General features: G+C 48.8%; 1 long non-coding RNA gene across 2 annotated transcripts; it reads left to right on the top strand.

Moving 5' to 3' along the window:
* The first annotated feature begins 2,771 nt into the window (after positions 1 to 2,771).
* On the top strand, positions 2,772 to 18,489 carry LOC125463907 (uncharacterized). Of its 2 annotated transcripts, none has more exons than XR_007249934.2 (3): positions 2,772 to 2,849; positions 10,007 to 10,163; positions 18,200 to 18,489. It is a non-coding gene; the product is annotated as an uncharacterized LOC125463907 (long non-coding RNA). The 2 variants fall into 2 exon arrangements; XR_007249933.2 differs by lacking the exon at positions 2,772 to 2,849 and adding an exon at positions 6,908 to 7,048.
* Positions 18,490 to 18,780: the final 291 nt, after the last annotated feature.

Here is an 18,780-nt window from a genome sequence, read left to right as displayed (position 1 = left end):
CACTGTCTGATGGTTTACTTGAAGTAATTACATTTTGATCACAGTGGGAATGAGATTTGGAATCTGGAGATGGAATGAAACTGGAAACCATTTTCCTTTCTATTTTAACAGTCGCATTGCCACACCTGTGACATGTTGGAAACAGTCCAAAATCTCCAAACATTATTTCAGTCTGCTTTAATCAGGTGTACAAAGGGACCAGACAATGTCTCAAACATTCACTTTCTTTATCTTTGTTAATTAAAACTGGCTGATGTACTGAGGACATGGTTTGAATACACTTTTGTCTTTTATGATAAGTCTGCAATTAGACCGAAAAGAATTGGAGGGATAATATGCTGCCTTTCACTTGAGTTTTGTCCCTGATTAATTATTCAGAGCAAGGTAAAGTGAGAGGGGCTGCGTCTGTTTTATTTTGGAAGAATTCATAAGAGCCTAAAAGTTATCTGCCTGCAGAAATGGAGCACAGAACTGAGGCAAAATGGGTTAGTAAAGAGTTTACAGCAAAATGTGAGACACTGCTGCTACCAACAACTCCTTTCAATTTTCGTTCCCTTTCCACCTCCAGCTTTCCTGTCCACCTATTCCTGGCTTAAGGAGTGGCACTCTACTACAAGTTGTTGTTGTAACACGACACCGCTACATGTTGTTACCTGTAACACTGTACCACTGCGAGTTGTTGTTGTAACAATACACCACGATAAGTTGTTGTTGAAGCAATATTCCTGCCTGTCGCTTTAACACACCACCATGCTCCCCTGGCCGACATTTCTGTCTCAGGCCTACTGCAGTGCTCCGGCAAGGCTCAACGCAAGCTGGAGGACCAGTACTCCGACTTCCGCTGAGGCACCTTACAGCCCTGTGGCCTCAGCGTTGACTTTAATACTTTCAGAGCATTCATTCCACACACCCAGGCCCCGTCTTGTACCCGTCTCTCCCACTTTCAATCATTCACACTTCCTGTTAACACCCATTCAGTATCTATCTGCACACTCTGGCTTATCATCGGCAATGCCTTTGTTTGCTTCTCCTTTTTCTCTCGGGGCTCTAAATATGTGCAGGCTAGACGGATCGGCCATGCTAATTTGCTCATAGTGCCCAGGGATGTTTAGGTTAGGTGGGTTAGACAAGGGAAATGCAGGGCGAGGGAAATGAGGGCGGGTGGGATGCTCTTCGGAGGGGCAGTGTGAATTTGTTGGGCCGAATGGCCTGTTTCCACACTGTAGGAAATCTCTAATGACACCAACATCATTTATTTTACTCACTGCCACCCACCCCCTGTCATCACTGTAAATACCAGCAGTTCCCATCAGTTCTGTAAATGGGAAATGTTAAATCTTTCCCTTTCCTCTCCCAAGATGCTGCTGAATTTCTCCAGCACGTGCTGTTTTGTTTCAGATCTCCAGCATCCGCAGTTCTTTGTTTTATTAAATACTTGCCTCTTCTGCTCAGACATTTAGCTCCTCAGTCCAGAAACAAAATTGGACTCAATTTTGATGTTGTCCCTTTAACAAATTGTCCTGATCCTCTCTGTCTGGGGTGGGCACTTAATGAAGAACCATGGGGCCTCTGTTTGGCGCAATCTTTCTTGGTGCAAATTATTTTCCTTCCATCACAATATTTCAGAAGCTCTTCATCGGCTGCAAAACACTCGACATTGTTCTGAAGTCATGAAAGGCCCTCTGTTGCTCTCTCGGAATATGCTCCTCTTTAGCCTCGGTACCACTGTCTTTGAAATAAAATCCCCACAGGGTGGAAACAGGCCATTCAGCCCAACAAGTCCACAGTGCCCCTTCAAAGGGCATCCCACCCACCTACCCTATCCCTGCGTTTCCCATGACTTGTGCAGCTAACCTACACATCCCTGAACACGATGGGGCAATTGAGCATGACCAATCCACCTAACTTGCAAATCTTTAGACTGTGGGAGGAAATGCGCACAGACATGGGGCAGAATAGGCAAACTCCTCACAGACAGTCACCCGAGGCTGGGATCGAACCCAGCTCCCTGGCACTGTGAGGCAGCAGTTCCAAACACAGTGCCACTTATGTATCCTGGCCTGCATTAATAAAAAGTATCAGAACTGAGAGGGTTCAGTGGCCTGTATGTCTCAGTACATCAGTAGGTAATTGCGGGTTATAAGATTTTAATTCGAGGTGAGGAACAGAACAATGTAGGAAGCCGCTTGTGTTACAGAGTGATGGCCCGAGTGAAATGGACACTGCGCCCCTCATCAAAGTGCCACATTTCACACAAGTACAGCAGCACACAATCTCACACGGTGCCCCGGAGACTTTGAACGGGAGGTACAGCTACTTCACAAACGCTTTTCTCCGAACCTCAAGGGACGGAGCCAAATGTCGTAAGAGGCAAACATTTCCACAGCAATTGTCTCCCTTTTTTTTTGTTCAATGCCGCTGTGTGGAGGCTTATTATTTTCCTCAGCAATTCAACCAGCAGGCTTGCGGAACAAGTCACCCGGGCAGGCCAGGCCTGGGCTGGGGTGGAGCTCTCTGTGCAGCTGCCGTGGGCTGGATGCCATGTTGGAGCCTGTGAGATTCCACATTACAGACTGGTTTGCATGAAGAGAAGAAAATTGGCAAAGAAAGAAAAGATTGTGAATAAAACCTCACCATCTGCTTCAAGGCACCTTGGCCAAAGGCCATTTTTAAAGGATTTATTCTTTTCTTTTAAAGAAAAACACTAATTAACAAGAATCTTTGAAACTTAGTGAGCAACAGGTAGCAGCTGCTGTGCAGGCTCGAGGTGACCACTTCAGTGCAGGCCTCACCACTGACCAGGCCCCACACCTCCACATCCTGATTTATCTTCAATCCCTGAAGGCCGGGTAAGAACCAATCATTTTGCTTTGAAGCTGTTTTCCCTCAGATTCTTTTGACTCGACTCTCCATTTAAAGTTAATCCGCAGAGTCAGTATCTAGCACCAGCACCATCCCAACCATATTTTGGACGCTGACTGCTCGCTGGTGACCAGCCTTCCTTCGCATATTGGGCAGTGAGGTGGGGACTATCCTCCTCAAAGGGTTATCCATTAGGGTTGGGGCTTGCTTCTACCCCACCCGTCCTACCCATTGTGGGCCACTTCACCTCACTTTGGGGTCATTTACATTGCACAGCAGGCACCCAGTCTTGCCAAGTGGCACCATGTCAATGGAGCATCAGTAGAAGAATCAAGGGGCCTCCAAGGCAGAAGTGACCCCATATTAGCAGCAAGGCTCTCACTGGAGTTTCAGGCTGAGACTCAAACTTTCAGATCCTGGCCTTGGACTGGAGAGAAAGGTGGCCTCAGGAGGGCTTTCTTCTTTCACTGAAGGCCCTGCAAGTCTTTATCACCACTTCCTGAGGTACACTGCAGCCAATTCCCCCTTGACAAACACACAGACACACACACACACAAAGACTCACACACTCATGCACTCTCACAGACACACACACACACTCAAAGACACTCATTCTCACAGACACACAATCACACTCGCACACACTCTCTCAAACACACACTTTCACAAACACAGATTGGCACTCAGACACTCTCCCACACACACACACAGATAGTCACTCAATAACACACAGACACTCACACACACTCAGGTAGACACAGCAGACACACAGACACTCGCACACACTCCCAAACATACACAGTCTCACTAACACACCTGTATTCACGCTGACACACATGCAGACACACACACAGGCACTCACGCACATGAACTCTCACAGATACACACGCACATGCACACTCTCAGGCACACACATTCCAACACAGACACACACACTCACATAGACACACAGATGCACAAACACACTTGCACTCTGAAAAACACACACACTCTCACAGACACACATGCATTCTCACAGACACACACGGACACTCTCACAGACACACACATGCACGCTCACAGGCATGCACACACTCTCACAGACACACACGCACACTCACAGGCACGCTCACACAGACACACACATGCACGCTCATAGGCACGCTCATACAGACACACACACGCACCCTCACACAGACACACACACACACGCTCACAGGCACCCTCACACAGACACACACACACACACACGCTCACAGGCACGCTCACACAGACACACACGCACGCTCACAGGCACGCTCACACAGACACACACACGCACGCTCACAGGCACGCTCACACAGACACACACACGCACGCTCACAGGCACGCTCACACAGACACACACACGCACGTTCACAGGCACGCTCATACAGACACACGCACGCACACTCATAGGCACGCTCACACAGACACACACGCACGCTCATACAGACACACACACGCACGTTCACAGGCACGCTCATACAGACACACACACGCACGTTCACAGGCACGCTCATACAGACACACGCACGCTCACAGGCACCCTCACACAGACACACACACTCACAGGCACCCTCACACAGACACACACGCACGCTCACACAGACACACACACGCACGCTCACAGGCACGCTCACACAGACACGCTCACACAGACACACGCACGCACGCTCACACAGACACGCTCACACAGACACACGCACGCACGCTCACACAGACACGCTCACACAGACACACGCACGCACGCTCACACAGACACGCTCACACAGACACACGCACGCACGCTCACACAGACACACACACGCACGCTCACAGGCACGCTCACACAGACACACACGCTCACACAGACACACGCACGCACACTCATAGGCACGCTCACACAGACACACACGCACGCTCATACAGACACACACACGCACGCTGCCACGCACACTCACAAGACACACACTGACACACACACAGACACACACTCACACAGCGACACATACACACAGACACGCACGCACACTCACACAGACACACACACAGACACAGAGTCACAAACAGACGCGCGCGCACACACACTCACACAGAGACACATACACACAGACACACACGCACACTCACACACACAGACGTGCGCACACACACAGACACAGAGACACACACACAGAGACACGCACACACAGAGACACGCACACACAGAGACACGCACACACAGACACAATATACTGGTCAGTGGGTGCTGATGTCGCGATCTTACTCAATCACATTAAAGCTGCTTAGGTCAGGTTGGTGTGAACTTGCAGTATCAACGAAGAATTAGATATTTAAGAACAATCAACTCAGAAAGGTTATTACACACCTCTGGAGTAACTAGTCCTTGAGCCCAAGCATCATTCTGAGGGTGAATCAAAAAGTCTCAGGTAAGTAAACTCCAGACATTTGCACTGAGTCATGTCTTGCGTCTTACCTGGAAATTCAGCGAAATTAGGGAAAAAGAGGCAAAAGTTAAAAGCAATTGCTGTTCCTGCATTTATGTAGCCACCAATGACCTCAGGATTTAGCAGAGCACTGCAGCCAAAGAAGTATGTTTGAAGTGCATTCCTGGTTGAAATACAGGAAATACAACACTCAATTGGCAGGCAGCAAGCTCCCAGGATTAGAATGAGCTCAGTGTCTGGATCATTTATTTCAGGTGTTAGCTGCAGTGTAAATGTTGGCAGGATACAGGTAGAAACCCGTTTGCTTTCCTTTGAAGCTGTACCATGAGATATTTTTATGGGTAAGGCCAGGATTGAGCTGAGCTGAGCTGTAAATCACTTCCACTCCTCTCCCCGCACAGGACTAATTGTTTTCCAGTCTACACTGACTAGGTTTACAATTGGATAGTTAGTTGAGAGGACAGGGAGTGGAACATTGATACAGCTTGACTGAAGGGTAGAGAAAACCGTGTCATGGGGATGGGAGAGAACAGAATTGGCAAAAACAATCGAAGTTGCCTTTATAGCACTCTTCCCTACACAGATGTTTACTCCCATTAACTTTGCTTTTGATTGACTTGCAAAAGAGAGAGAAAGCTGGAAATGTTCAGCTGGTCAGGCAACTTCGGTAAAGAGGCAGCGATCGCTCAACCTGTGGACATCTCGAGCTTTATACCCTTCTTCTGGACTGTATTAACAGGCAGAGCGGGTCTGGTCAGCTCCTGGACAGTAGTGGTTTCAGGCCTTTTGCTGGCACACCAAAACTAAATTTAGCCAGACACATATCGAGTAAAAACCGAAAGAACTACATACACTGGAAATCAGAAACAGAAGTTGCTGGAAAAGCTCAGCAGATCTGGCAGCACTGGGGGAGAGAATCAGCATTAACATTTCAGGTCCAGTGACCTTTCCTCAGAACTGATGGTTTTTATTTAATTTTAAAAATACACTTTATTCATAAGAAATGTATTTAGTCACAAATGCAGTTCGGTTCTGTACAGTAACATATCAAGGAAACATTGGGGTTTGACCCTATCCAAACAAGCCAAAGACATCTCTTAAACATACCGGACTACATTTACATGCATTTAGCTTCAGCAGGAAGACCTCAGACCACGGTCTTTGCTCACATTGTCTTGGAGGCAGTTGCCTCAAGCTTTAGTGCTTCCCTCAGCACGTAGTCCTGGATGATGGAATGTGCCAGTCTGGTAGCCAAGGGCAGGTTCATCAGGGACCCTAATCCTGGAATCGGCCAGCCAGAAGGGTCTTTAAATCGGACTGTGGTGACAGTCTGCTCTGTCCCATATTAAGTGAACAGCAGTCTGGGATCACACCCACACGAATGGGGAGAGAGCCAATTCACACAAGTGGTGAGAATAAACTGAGATGACAACTTTCACAGAGTGGGTATGGGAGTTTCCTCATGCTGTTAGCTAATGAAGGCTACTTTGTTCTTGCTCACTCATGCAGTCAAGGTTTGGATTGTGTAAGGCCGCTTGATGTACATTCCAACGACAGCGCAATTTTACTCAGGGCTGTGAGTGCACAGTTCTGCTACAGGTCACAAGATGAGTTAGCCTGCCCTGGTCCTTTAGCAGCGGACACCCTTGGAGGCTGCCCTTTTCCCCAGCACTGCCTGCAGTCATCAAATAGCATGGAGCCCACTGAATGAGTGTGCAATTCACAGTCACGATTGGCAACCAGGCACAGAATTCCAAGAGGTAAGCAGGGGTGGGCTTGGGTAAGGGCAGGAGGGTTAAATCGTCCCAAAAATGCAGGAAAGTTGGCAGTGATAATGGGAACTGCAGATGCTGGAGATTCCAAGATAATAAAATGTGGGGCTGGATGAACACAGCAGGCCAAGCAGCATCTCAGGAGCACAAAAGCTGACGTTTCGGGCCTAGACCCTTCATCAGAGAGGGGGATGGGGGGAGGGAACTGGAATAAATAGGGAGAGAGGGGGAGGCGGACCGAAGATGGAGAGTAAAGAAGATAGGTGGAGAGGGTGTAGGTGGGGAGGTAGGGAGGGGATAGGTCAGTCCAGGGAAGACGGACAGGTCAAGGAGGTGGGATGAGGTTAGTAGGTAGCTGGGGGTGCGGCTTGGGGTGGGAGGAAGGGATGGGTGAGAGGAAGAACCGGTTAGGGAGGCAGAGACAGGTTGGACTGGTTTTGGGATGCAGTGGGTGGGGGGGAAGAGCTGGGCTGGTTGTGTGGTGCAGTGGGGGGAGGGGATGAACTGGGCTGGTTTAGGGATGCAGTGGGGGAAGGGGAGATTTTGAAACTGGTGAAGTCCACATTGATACCATATGGCTGCAGGGTTCCCAGGCGGAATATAAGTTGCTGTTCCTGCAGCCTTCGGGTGGCATCATTGTGGCAGTGCAGGAGGCCCATGATGGACATGTCATCTAGAGAATGGGAGGGGGAGTGGAAATGGTTTGCGACTGGGAGGTGCAGTTGTTTGTTGTGAACTGAGCGGAGGTGTTCTGCAAAGCGGTCCCCAAGCCTCCGCTTGGTTTCCCCAATGTAGAGGAAGCCGCACCGGGTACAGTGGATGCAGTATACCGCTGTTCCTGCAACCTTCGGGTGGCATCATTGTGGCAGTGCAGGAGGCCCATGATGGACATGTCATCAAGAGAATGGGAGGGGGAGTGGAAATGGTTTGCGACTGGGAGGTGCAGTTGTTTGTTACGAACTGAGCGGAGGTGTTCTGCAAAGCGGTCCCCAATGCCAACTTTTACTGGAAACGTGCAGGAAAAGTTCATGGAACAGCTCTTGATTAAATAGAAGCAGAGACTTTGCTATGAGATTTATCACACAAGGGGTTCCCAAGCTGTCTGAAACACACCAGCATCAGCAAGATGGGGGCGCAGTTGGCCAGGGGATTACCCTGTGAAACTGACAGGCTTGCGAACCCTGAAGAGTGAAACTGCCCAGCCGTTTCCTTGCCTGAGTGAAAGGCATATGCTCACAGGAAGAATTCTGTGAGTGTGCTTGGTGGTTTTCAACTCTTTTTTCTTAACTACCTAGACTTTATTTTGCCTTCATCTGACCTTCCCTGCTGTCAATGTTCAGCTCAGACAAGGGGTTCTAAAGGATCAGTAAATTCCCACCAACACCAACACATCAGAACCAACACAAGCAGAAATTGTCATTGCATCCACCAGTCAACAGGATGGGAGGGGTAGGGGTTCCTGTTGAGTTCTGAAATAATGATGGACACTGTCTCCAGTTCCCAAACAAGCCCCCTGTGTGGGGTGGGGACTCACTCACTGGGATTTTCATGGAGATGGTCACTTTGTTGATATTCTCTCGGCCTCGAGACAAACACTGAAAACCAATAAAGGGTAGTGGGCAAGCTTTCAAAGCTGGGGAGCCAATCAGCTCTCTTGGTGACTAAGAGTTACAGTAGGCTTTGATTGTAGGGAAGGATAGAGGGGACTTCAACATGGAGTCAGCTATTTTATTTTCTCTCTGTTGGCTACTAGCTCAGGTAACATTTATTGCCTGCATTGTCATGGAGAAGCCTGCATTGTCATGGAGAAGGTGGCAATGAGCTGCCACCTTGGAACTGCTGCCAATCCTTGGGAATGTGGCATACTCAGAACTCTCAGGAAAGAGAGTTCCAGGATTCTGACCTAACATTTATTGCCACTTCAAAGATAGTTCTTGCAGCCAGGCTGTCACTTTGTGGTGCAGGGACGTGGGGAGACCCTGTTCTGAGCAGTACCCACAGCCTGGCAAGCAGAATTGGTCTCTAAGCCTGTGAGAAACACTGGTGTCCAAACTGGGTGCAGAGATCCAGGCAGCTGAACTGACCCCTGCTGTGGTGAATTGTTTTAACTGCTGTTAAGAAAATTGTAAATGAGCATTGGTGATGCTCCTGAGATGCTGCTGGGCCTGCTGTGTTCATCCAGCCTCACATTTTATTATCTTGGATTCTCCAGCATCTGCAGTTCCCATTACCACAGCACGTCCCCGCATCCCTAACCCGTTCTTCCTCTCACCTATCCCCTCCTCCCGCCTCAAGCCGCACGCCCATTTCCTACTTACTGACTTCATCCCGCCCTCTTGACCTGTCTGTCCTCCCTGGACTGATCTATCCCCTCCCTACCTCCCCACCTACACTCACCTTTACTGGCTCCATCCCCGCTTCTTTAACTTGTCTGTCTCCTCTCCACGTATCTTCTCCTCGCTCCATCTTCGGTCTGCCTCCCCCTCTCTCCCTATTTATCCCAGAACCCTCACCCCATCCCCCTCTCTGATGAAGGGTCTAGGCCCGAAACGTCAGCTTTTGTGCTCCTGAGATGCTGCTTGGCCTGCTGTGTTCATCCAGCTTCACACTTTGTTATTGTAAATGAGCATTGTCAGCTATCAGCTAATCCAAACAGCCCCAATCTCATCTCTTCCAAAGTGGCCTAACACAGGTTAGCATTGGGGAGCATGTGTGCCAGACAGTGATGGTCTATTTGGGCCTTGTCCACCTTAGTTCCAATTCCCAGAAATTGAATCATATCCCTGGTTTCTGGTGTCCTTTAGGCCCTCAATGAGACAGAATAAACTGATCTTAGGTATGGAATAGACCTGAAACACCCCGCAGGATATTACAGTCTGTTAATTGGCTCTCAGGTGAGAAAGTAAACTATTGAGAGTAATCTCTGTTACTATTTCCTTTTTGCAGAGCTATTGTGCTACACACTCAACTGAAAATTCTCATCCTGAGGTTTGAGTCCATCCATGGCCTGGCACTTAATCTCCTCCAGTTCCACAACGCTTCAAGAATTCTCTAATTCTGGTGCATCCCACCACCAACCACCAACTCTTCTGCTCCTTGAACAGTAAGCTCTCCCTAAATCTCACTGCCTCCTTAAAACCTACCTCTTTAATCAAGTCACCTCTCCCTACAACTCCTTCTGAAGATCGGTATCAATCATCTCCCCAGATTATGCTTCTGATGGACAAAACAGACCAAGGGGTGCGGGTACGTAGATCCTCAAAAGTGGAGTCGTAGAAAGATTGGTGAAGATGATGTCTGGCATGCTTGCCTTCATTGATCAGAACATTATGGATAGGAGTTGAGAAGTTATCTTAGAGCTCTACAGGACATTGGTGAGGCTACAGCACACAACTCAGGTTGCCCTTCTATAGGAAGGATGTTGTTAAACTTGAAAGGGTGCAGAAATAATTTACAAGTACGTTGCCAGGGTTGGAGGGCTTGAGTTATACGGACAGGATGAATAGACTGGGGCTTTATTCCCTGGAGGGTCAGGGACTGAGGGTTGACTTCAGGTTCATAAAATCATGAGGAGGATAGATAATGAGATAACCCAAGGTCTTTTTCCTCGGGTAGGGAGTCCAGGACTACAGCGCATAGGTTTAAGGTGAGGGGAAAGATTTAAAAGGGGTCTAAGGGGCAACATTTTCACACAGAGGGTGGTGCATGTCTGGAATGAGCTGCCAGAGGAAGTGGTGGAGGCTGGTACAATTACAACATTTAAAAGGCATCTGGATGGGTACGTGAATAGGAAGGTTTAGAGAGATGTGGGCCAAATGCTGGCAAATGGGACTAGGTCAGATTGGGATGTTTGTTTGGTGCGGATGAGTTGGACTGAAGGGTCTGCTTCCTTGATGTACGGCTCGATGACTCTAAACTGAAACATTTTACTTGGCAATATGTGGAAAATTGCCCAGGTACTTGCTGTACACAAAAAGCAGGACAAATCCAACACACCCAATTACTGACCCATCAGTCTACTTTCAATCATCAGTAAAGTGATGGCAAGTGTCATGAACAGTGCTATCAAGCAGCGCCTACTCAGCAATAATCTTCTCAGTTTGGGTTCCGCCAGGGCCACTCAGCTCCTGACCTCATTACAGCCTTGGCTCAAAACATGGACAAAAAGGGCTGAATTCCAGAGGGCGAGGTGACAGCGACAGCCCTTGATATCAAAAGCTACTCCCCATTCAAGAAGATTGATACCATCCAGGACAAAGTAGCCCCCACGTGATTGACACCACATCCAGAAGCATCCACTCCCTCCACCACCGACGCTCAATAACAGCAGTGTGAACCATCTACAAGATGCACTGCAGTAATTCACCAAAGATCCTCAGACAGCACCTTCCAAACCCACAACCACTTCCATCTAGAAACACAAGGACAGCAGATATATGAGAACACCACCATCTTCAAGCCCCCCTCCAAGCCAATCACCATCCTGACTTAGAAATATACCACTGTTCCTTCGCTGCCGCTGGGTCAAAATCCTAGAATTCCTTCCCTAATGGCATTTTGGGGCAACCCACAGAATGTGGACTGCAGCGGTTCAGGAAGGCAGCTCAACAGCATCTTCTCGAGGGCAACTTGGGATGGGCAATAAATATTGGCCCAGCCAATGAAGACCACCTCCCCGGATGAAGAGGGAAGGAAGAGGTAAGTTATGGTTGTAACAGAAAGCAAGCGCTTGCATTTGTGTAACACCTTTCATGACCTCAGTGTGACCAATGGCTGCACAGAGGTCGCGGGGGACCCCATTGGCTGGAACTGGACTATATCGACGGTAATGCCAATGCGTGCGCTATTATTCTGTGCAACTTCACACTCCAGTTCCAAAGAAAGGATTAAGGGGAATTCTGAAACCCAAAATGGAATCAAGTTTGACTTCTGATGGGTCATGGTTCAAGTGTCAAAAGCCTGACCCGCGAACCCACTAACATCTGGCTTTATTGAAGAGTGGGGGATAGGGGCTAGAGCCAGATGAGGTCATTTAAAAATGAGAATGAGGGAAAAATGGAGAATGAATCTGAGGGAAAATGGCTGCATGCTTTACTCAGTCTTCTGACCTTGAAGACTTCCCTCCAACATCCCCGCCAAATGTCTCCAGGCCCCAGGCTCCTGATCTCTGCTTTCAACTTTTCTGATAAGCCTCCCACACCAGGCTCCCCCTGCAGGTCTCCAGCTCCATGCTTCTCCACAGTTGCTGACTGCCCAGTTCAGAACGATTGCTTCTTATTTCTTGCCCTCTCACGTTGATGGAAACCTTTTCTATCCGATCACACTGGGTCCCTGCTCTTCCTGAAAATACACACATCTGCCCCCCTCCCACCCTGAGCACCAGCTTACCCAGGAAGGGTGGTGAGACCAACTCTCCCAACCCTGCTCATTGCCCCGGGTAGCAGCAAATAATTCAGTTTGGGTTGCATGTCAAATTTGGCACAAGCTCCACACTATTTTGCGATTCTCTTCATCCAAAGAGATGTAGGGTAGATGCAAGCCATTGTTTTCAGACTCTGCTACAAGCTCCATTCCCAGCTACAAACACCATCCCTCACCGTGGTCACACTCTGAGATTGAACCAATCTGTCTGTAACCTTTATGCTGGCCTCCTCCTCTGTCCTTGTCACACTTCAGCAGCTGATTCAGATCTTTATTCCCTCTAGAGCTGACTTTTCCATCACTGTCCTGGCTGGTATCTCACCTTCTACCTTCTATTAAACTGAGATCATCCAAAATTCCTTTTAAAAACTCACTGCAAATCTTCTCCTGTGCTTGATGACATGCATTGGTTCCTCTTCAAGCAACATCTTGCATTTAAAATTTTCATATTCTCTTTTCAAGTCCTGCCTTGGCCTCAGCCCTCCCTATCCCTATCACCTCCCCTAAACTATCCCACTGCCAATCGCTGTGTTCCTCCAATCCCAGCCTCAGCCCTCCCTATCCCTATCACCTCCCCTAAACTATCCCACTGCCAATCGCTGTGTTCCTCCAATCCCGGCCTTGGCCCTCCCTATCCCTATCACCTCCCCTAAACTATCCCACTGCCAATCGCTGTGTTCCTCCAATCCCGGCCTCGGCCCTCCCTATCCCTATCACCTCCCCTAAACTATCCCACTGCCAATCGCTGTGTTCCTCCAATCCCGGCCTCAGCCCTCCCTATCCCTATCACCTCCCCTAAACTATCCCACTGCCAATCGCTGTGTTCCTCCAATCCCGGCCTCGTGTGCATCCTCAATTATGACAGCTCCACCACTGGTTGGCCATGTTGCTATGGGCCGCAAAGTCTGGACAACCTCATGACACCTTTCCGTTTAGCTAACCTTCCACCTCTACCACACTCCGTGAAAAGCTGCCCTCTTTGATCAAACATGTAGTTGCCTGGCCTCCCCCTCCCAATGTGGCTCAGACTGTGTCACACTTTGTTTCATTGCACTACTCTGAAGGGTCTTGGGATAGTTCACTGCACGGTTGATGCTATGCAAATATAAATTGCTGTTGGTGTGATGACTGCAGCATTACAGACTGACTGGAACTCAAAAGCGTCTCTCAAACTCACCGTAACTCATCTGTCACTTGACCTCTGAGAGGCAAGAGGGTGAGAGTGTGTCATGGACAGGCGAGGTCCAGTACATTAATCACATTCACCAGAACCTCCCCAGTGCTGCGCTCTCTCTGTCCATCTCTCCCTACGCTGACACATCCCAATGGCTTTATGCTCAGCAACAAAAAGGCATAGAGACCATACGGCCAGCCTCCCTTAACTTTGCTGAACAATGTCAATTGAATCTCTTCAAGGGGTCAGTCTCGTCCTGAGTTGAGCAATTCTTGAGGGTGTTGACCGCTGCCCTTTCACACCATTCTTCATAACGTAACAAGGCTTGGGCTGACAATGGACCATGTCATCCATACCTGACACTGGCTAAAGCTGCTCGCTGCTTCCATCCTCCCAGAAATGTTCCTCAAAAAGCAATGGGGGATGGGGGGGGAGCGCTTGTAAATCAGCCAGAGAGCGACTCAATAGATTCCTTTCTGCTTTCCCATCTCCCCCTTTCCATCCTGTGGTGAAGTGGGAATTCAATCAGCCGGCCTGACCATTAGGTCAAAAATAACAGAGATGGAAATTAAGGTGGGCATTGGGTGGTGGGGAGGTGTGGCTACTGGATTCCCCAGTGTAAGGCCAGGTAATGCCTGGGATGTAACTTCATTACCCACCCAACCTGCAACACTCATCGAAGACCTTTGGTTTATTTGAATCCAAAAGGGTTGAAAGTTAATCAAATGATAACCATGTAATCATTGACAGTTGTTGTAAAAGCCTACCTGGTGGGCCCGTATGGCAGTCTCTCGGTGGCTCAGCATGGTGGTCTCTTGGCCTGGGGTGATGGTGTCTCTGCCCAGGGTGGTGATCTTTCGGCTTAGCTGGATTTCTGGCCTCAAAGTGATTCCAGAGCAGTCTCTCAGCCTCGAGGTGAAGCCTAGTGCATCTGGAGTCAAGCCTGGCATGGGTTCCAGCGTGGACTGGGGGTGGAAGGACTGTTACTCTGAAATTTTTATGTCTTTATTTTTCTAATTTATTTCTACGATGTGTAATGCTGGGCTTCTTATTTCTTTATTTTTGTACTCAAAATTTGTACTTCAGCATCTGTACCTAGGTACCTTTGTGCCAAAGATGGAGGCCTCTTGGCCCGGCGTGATGTTGTCTCTGCCCAGGTGGTGGCTTAGCGGGTGGCGAATTTTCATGGTACTCACCTGGGCACTTGTGACAGCGAAGTTACTTCTAAGAGGTGGGGAAGGAAATCCACCACCCTGACATGTGCTCTCAGACCCAGAGCAACGTGGCTAACTGCCCCGTGGGTGACTGGGGGGGTGGATAGTCAACACTGGCCTCACAAGCAATGGCGACGCCACACGAACGAACAAAATAGTCTTTTGGAAATGGAACGCAAGACAGGAATGGAAGTAGAATTGTCCAAGAATGAAGAAATGAGCAATATTTCTGTTGCACAGTGGACTTTGGGCAAGTTGGTTCATGATTTCAGCAACTGGAGCAGGAGTGGCCCGAGGGTCCAAGGCAGGCTGCTTGGTCCATTGTATCTGCCTTGGCGTTTGCACTTCAAAACTGTACTTCACTGACCGCAAAGTGTTTTGGGAGACCTTTGCAAAATGTGCTATATAAATGCTTTCAGCTTCAAACGGGTGCAAAGTGGCCTTGACAGTTTGTGAGGAATGGTTAATAAAAGCATCATCACACCATCGCAGTCTGAGGTATCGAGAATACATCCACAAAACAGGGGGCTTTCTGCCAAACACTCGCAGCCTGGAGAGTTGGAGGCTGATCCAAACAGGACCCATCGTCGTGGGTTGTGAACTTCAATCGAAAAGCCTCAGTCAAAGGGACTGTGAAGCTGCGGGGTTATCGTTACAAACCCAGTAACCACTTTACAAATGTCTATGCTTACAGTTTAGCCCATGTGTAACTCCAGTCTCACAGACACTGACCTTGACAGCAAGCCCAGTTTGATCTATCCCAAGAGCTGCTGTGGCTTCAAGGCACCTTCTCAGGTAAATGTGGAGACTCACAGCAAAGTCCGCACTGGAGTATCAATATTTTTTAAAAAGCCTAGAGGAGGACAGGAACCTGCATTTAAAAGGCTATTTTAACATGGGAGAAGAAGCATTACAAAATTTGATTCCAGATACTACCCTCTGGGTGAAGATATCTGCCCTCCTCTCTGGCTGATCCACTCTCCTCAGCCTGGGCCCACTGGATCCAGACTCTCCAAACAGAAGAAACAGCCTCACATCTCGCTAAGCATTGAAATATTTCAATGAGATCACCTCTCAGTCTTCTAGAATCCAGAACACGTCAGCCTATTCCAGACAATGACTTGCAAACGGCTTCATTTGGCAGTCCAAGGAGATGCATGAACGCAACGGCTCTGTGAACACGCACCGGCCAAATCTACTGGCTTCATTCTTTCCCAGATTTCATTCTTCAAATGCAACCCTCATCTTCATGTGCCAAAACCATCCTCCTTAACCCTGAGATAACAAGATGTAGAGCTGGATGAACACAGCAGGCCTAAGCAGCATCAGAGGAGCAGGAAATCTGGCGTTTTGGGCCTAGACACTTCTTCAGAAATGGGGGAGGGGGAAGGGGTTCTGAAGTAAATAGGGAGAGAGGGGGAGGTGGATAGAAAATGGATAGAGAAGAAGATAGGTGGAGAGGAGACAAACAAGTTAAAGAGGTGGGGATGGAGCCAGTAGAGGTGAGTGTAGGTGGAGAATTAGGGAGTAGATAGGTCAGCCCAGGGAGGACAGACAGGTCAAGAGGGAAAGATGAGGTTAGCAGGTAGGAGATAGGGGTGCAGCTTGAGGTGGGAGGTGGGGATAGGTGAGAGGAAGAACAGGTTAAGGAGGCGGGGACGAGCTGGGCTGGTTTTGGGATGCAATGGGGGAGGGGGGGCAGGGACGAGCTGGGCTGGTTTTGGGATGCAGTGGGGAAAGGGGAGATTTTGAAGCTGGTGAAATCCACATTGATACTATTGGGCTGCAGGGTTCTCAAGCGGAATATGAGTTGCTGTTCCCGATACCTTCAGGTGGCATCATTATGGCACTGCAGGAGGCCCATGATGGACATGTCGTCTAGGGAATGGGAGGGGGAGTTGAAATGGTTCGCGACTGGGAGGTGCAGTTGTTTATTGCGACTGAGCATAGGTGTTCTGCAAAGCGGTCCCAAGCCTCTGCTTGGTTTCCCCAATGTAGAGGAGGCCACACCGGGTACAATGGATGCAGTATACCACTTTGGCAGATGTGCAGGTGAACATCTGCTTGATGTGGAAAGTCTTCTTGGGGCCTGGGATGGGGGTGACAGGGGAGTGCCGGGTGTGGTGGGGCTGGAGGGGGGTGTGGAGCGGACAGGGATCCCCGGAGAGAGTGGGTCCCTCCGGAAAGCAAATAAGGGTGGGGAGGGGAGAATGTCTTTGGTGGTGGGGTTGGATTGTACATGGTGGAAGTGTTGGAGGATGATGTGTTGGATCCGGAGGTTGGTGGGGTGGTATGTGAGGACGAGGGGGATTCTGTTTTGGTTGTTATTGCGGGGAGGGTGTGTGAGGGATGAGTTGTGGGAAATGTGGGAGACACGGTTGAGGACGTTCTTGACCACTGAGGGGGGAAGTTGCTGTCCTTGTAAAACAAGGACATCTGAGATGTACGGGAGTAGAATGCCTTATCCTGGGAGTAGATGCAGCAGAGGCGAAGGAATTGGGAATTGGGGATGGCATTTTTGCAGGAAGGTGGGTGGGAGGAGGTATACTCTCGGTAGCAGTGGGAGTCGGCGGGCTTGAAATGGATATTGGTTTCCAGGTGGTATCCCCAGCTGCTTTCAATATTTTTACCATGAAGATGTCCCATGCACTTTAATAATTGCCATTGATAATGACAGAACTCATTTGCCAACCTGGCTTCTGAAACCTGTAGCAAAATCAGAAACTGCTGAATAAACTCAGCAGGTCCGGCATTATCTGTGGGGGAGCAGAGCAGAGTTAACGTTTTGGGTCCTGTGACCCTTCTTCAGAAATGGATCCTTATTTTTGTTGCTTCTGATTTCCAGCATCTGCGTTTCTCTGGGCATTTTTCTCTCTCTCTCGCTCTCTCTTTCTGAAACCTGCACCTACTTTTCACAAAGCAATTTGCCTCACCTTCTTTCTCTTGCAGTGTATCCAATTACTGGGGTCATTGTGCTGGGAAAATGGCCTGTCTGCCAGCCTAACACATGCCCGGGGAGCCGTGGGTAAAGAACGGGGTAGAATAGAAAAGACAGGCTCTCCAGTGGAACAAAAATTGTTCAGCCAGGCCCCGTTTAACTATGCTTTTGCGTGTAGGAGTGCAGCGTTTTTTGTCAAAACTTTCAAAACAACTCTCTTTGGGTGCAAGCTGTTTTCTTTAAAGAACAGATTTTTAATGAGACTCTGCTCCCTTTCTCCCGTTGACATAATTAAGCACAAAGTACTCCTCTGGGTGACCTTTGACCTGCGAGTCCCACCTCATTTACACATGAAATAAGAGATGCGGACCTTTCTCTCTTTTCTGTTTCAGGACGAGTCCGGCCCCTTGAGTCATACAATGAGGCGAGGAGCAGAGTCTTTGTAAAGCAGCAAGCCTTTGAAAAGGCCGTACCCAGCTCTCAAAGAATTACCCTTTTACTTCATTCCAGCCCATCTGCACTGGCACTTTGAATTGGATCACATCAGAATCAAGAAAGAATCAGGTGGAAAATTAAACTGGATGACCACGTTCCCTTCCACTTCCCAGCATTCTCTCTTGTGTGCCGCATTCACTTGTTTGGCCAAACTTCTAAGTTTAAACCAAAACCACTGCGGATGCTGTAAATCAAGAACAAGAACAAAGTTGCTGGAAAAGCTCAGCAGGTCTGGCAGCATCTGTGAAGGAGAAAACAGAGTTGATGTTTCCAGTCCGGTTCTGAGGAAGGGTCACTGGACCCAAAATGTTAACTCTGTTTTCTTCTTCACAGATGCTGCCAGACCTGCTGAGCTTTTCCAGCAACTTTGTTGTTTTTCTACTTCTGAGTCTTCCCCTTTCTTTGGCCTACTTCCAGGCCCCAGGCTATACACGACATTTCCTGCTCATATTTAAACTGCATCTACCATCCTCTCTCT

This window comes from Stegostoma tigrinum, chromosome 26 (assembly GCF_030684315.1).
Source record: "Stegostoma tigrinum isolate sSteTig4 chromosome 26, sSteTig4.hap1, whole genome shotgun sequence".
NCBI lineage: Eukaryota > Metazoa > Chordata > Chondrichthyes > Orectolobiformes > Stegostomatidae > Stegostoma > Stegostoma tigrinum.
Note: the sequence above shows the minus strand (reverse complement) of the source record. Positions and strands in the feature narration are given on the sequence as shown.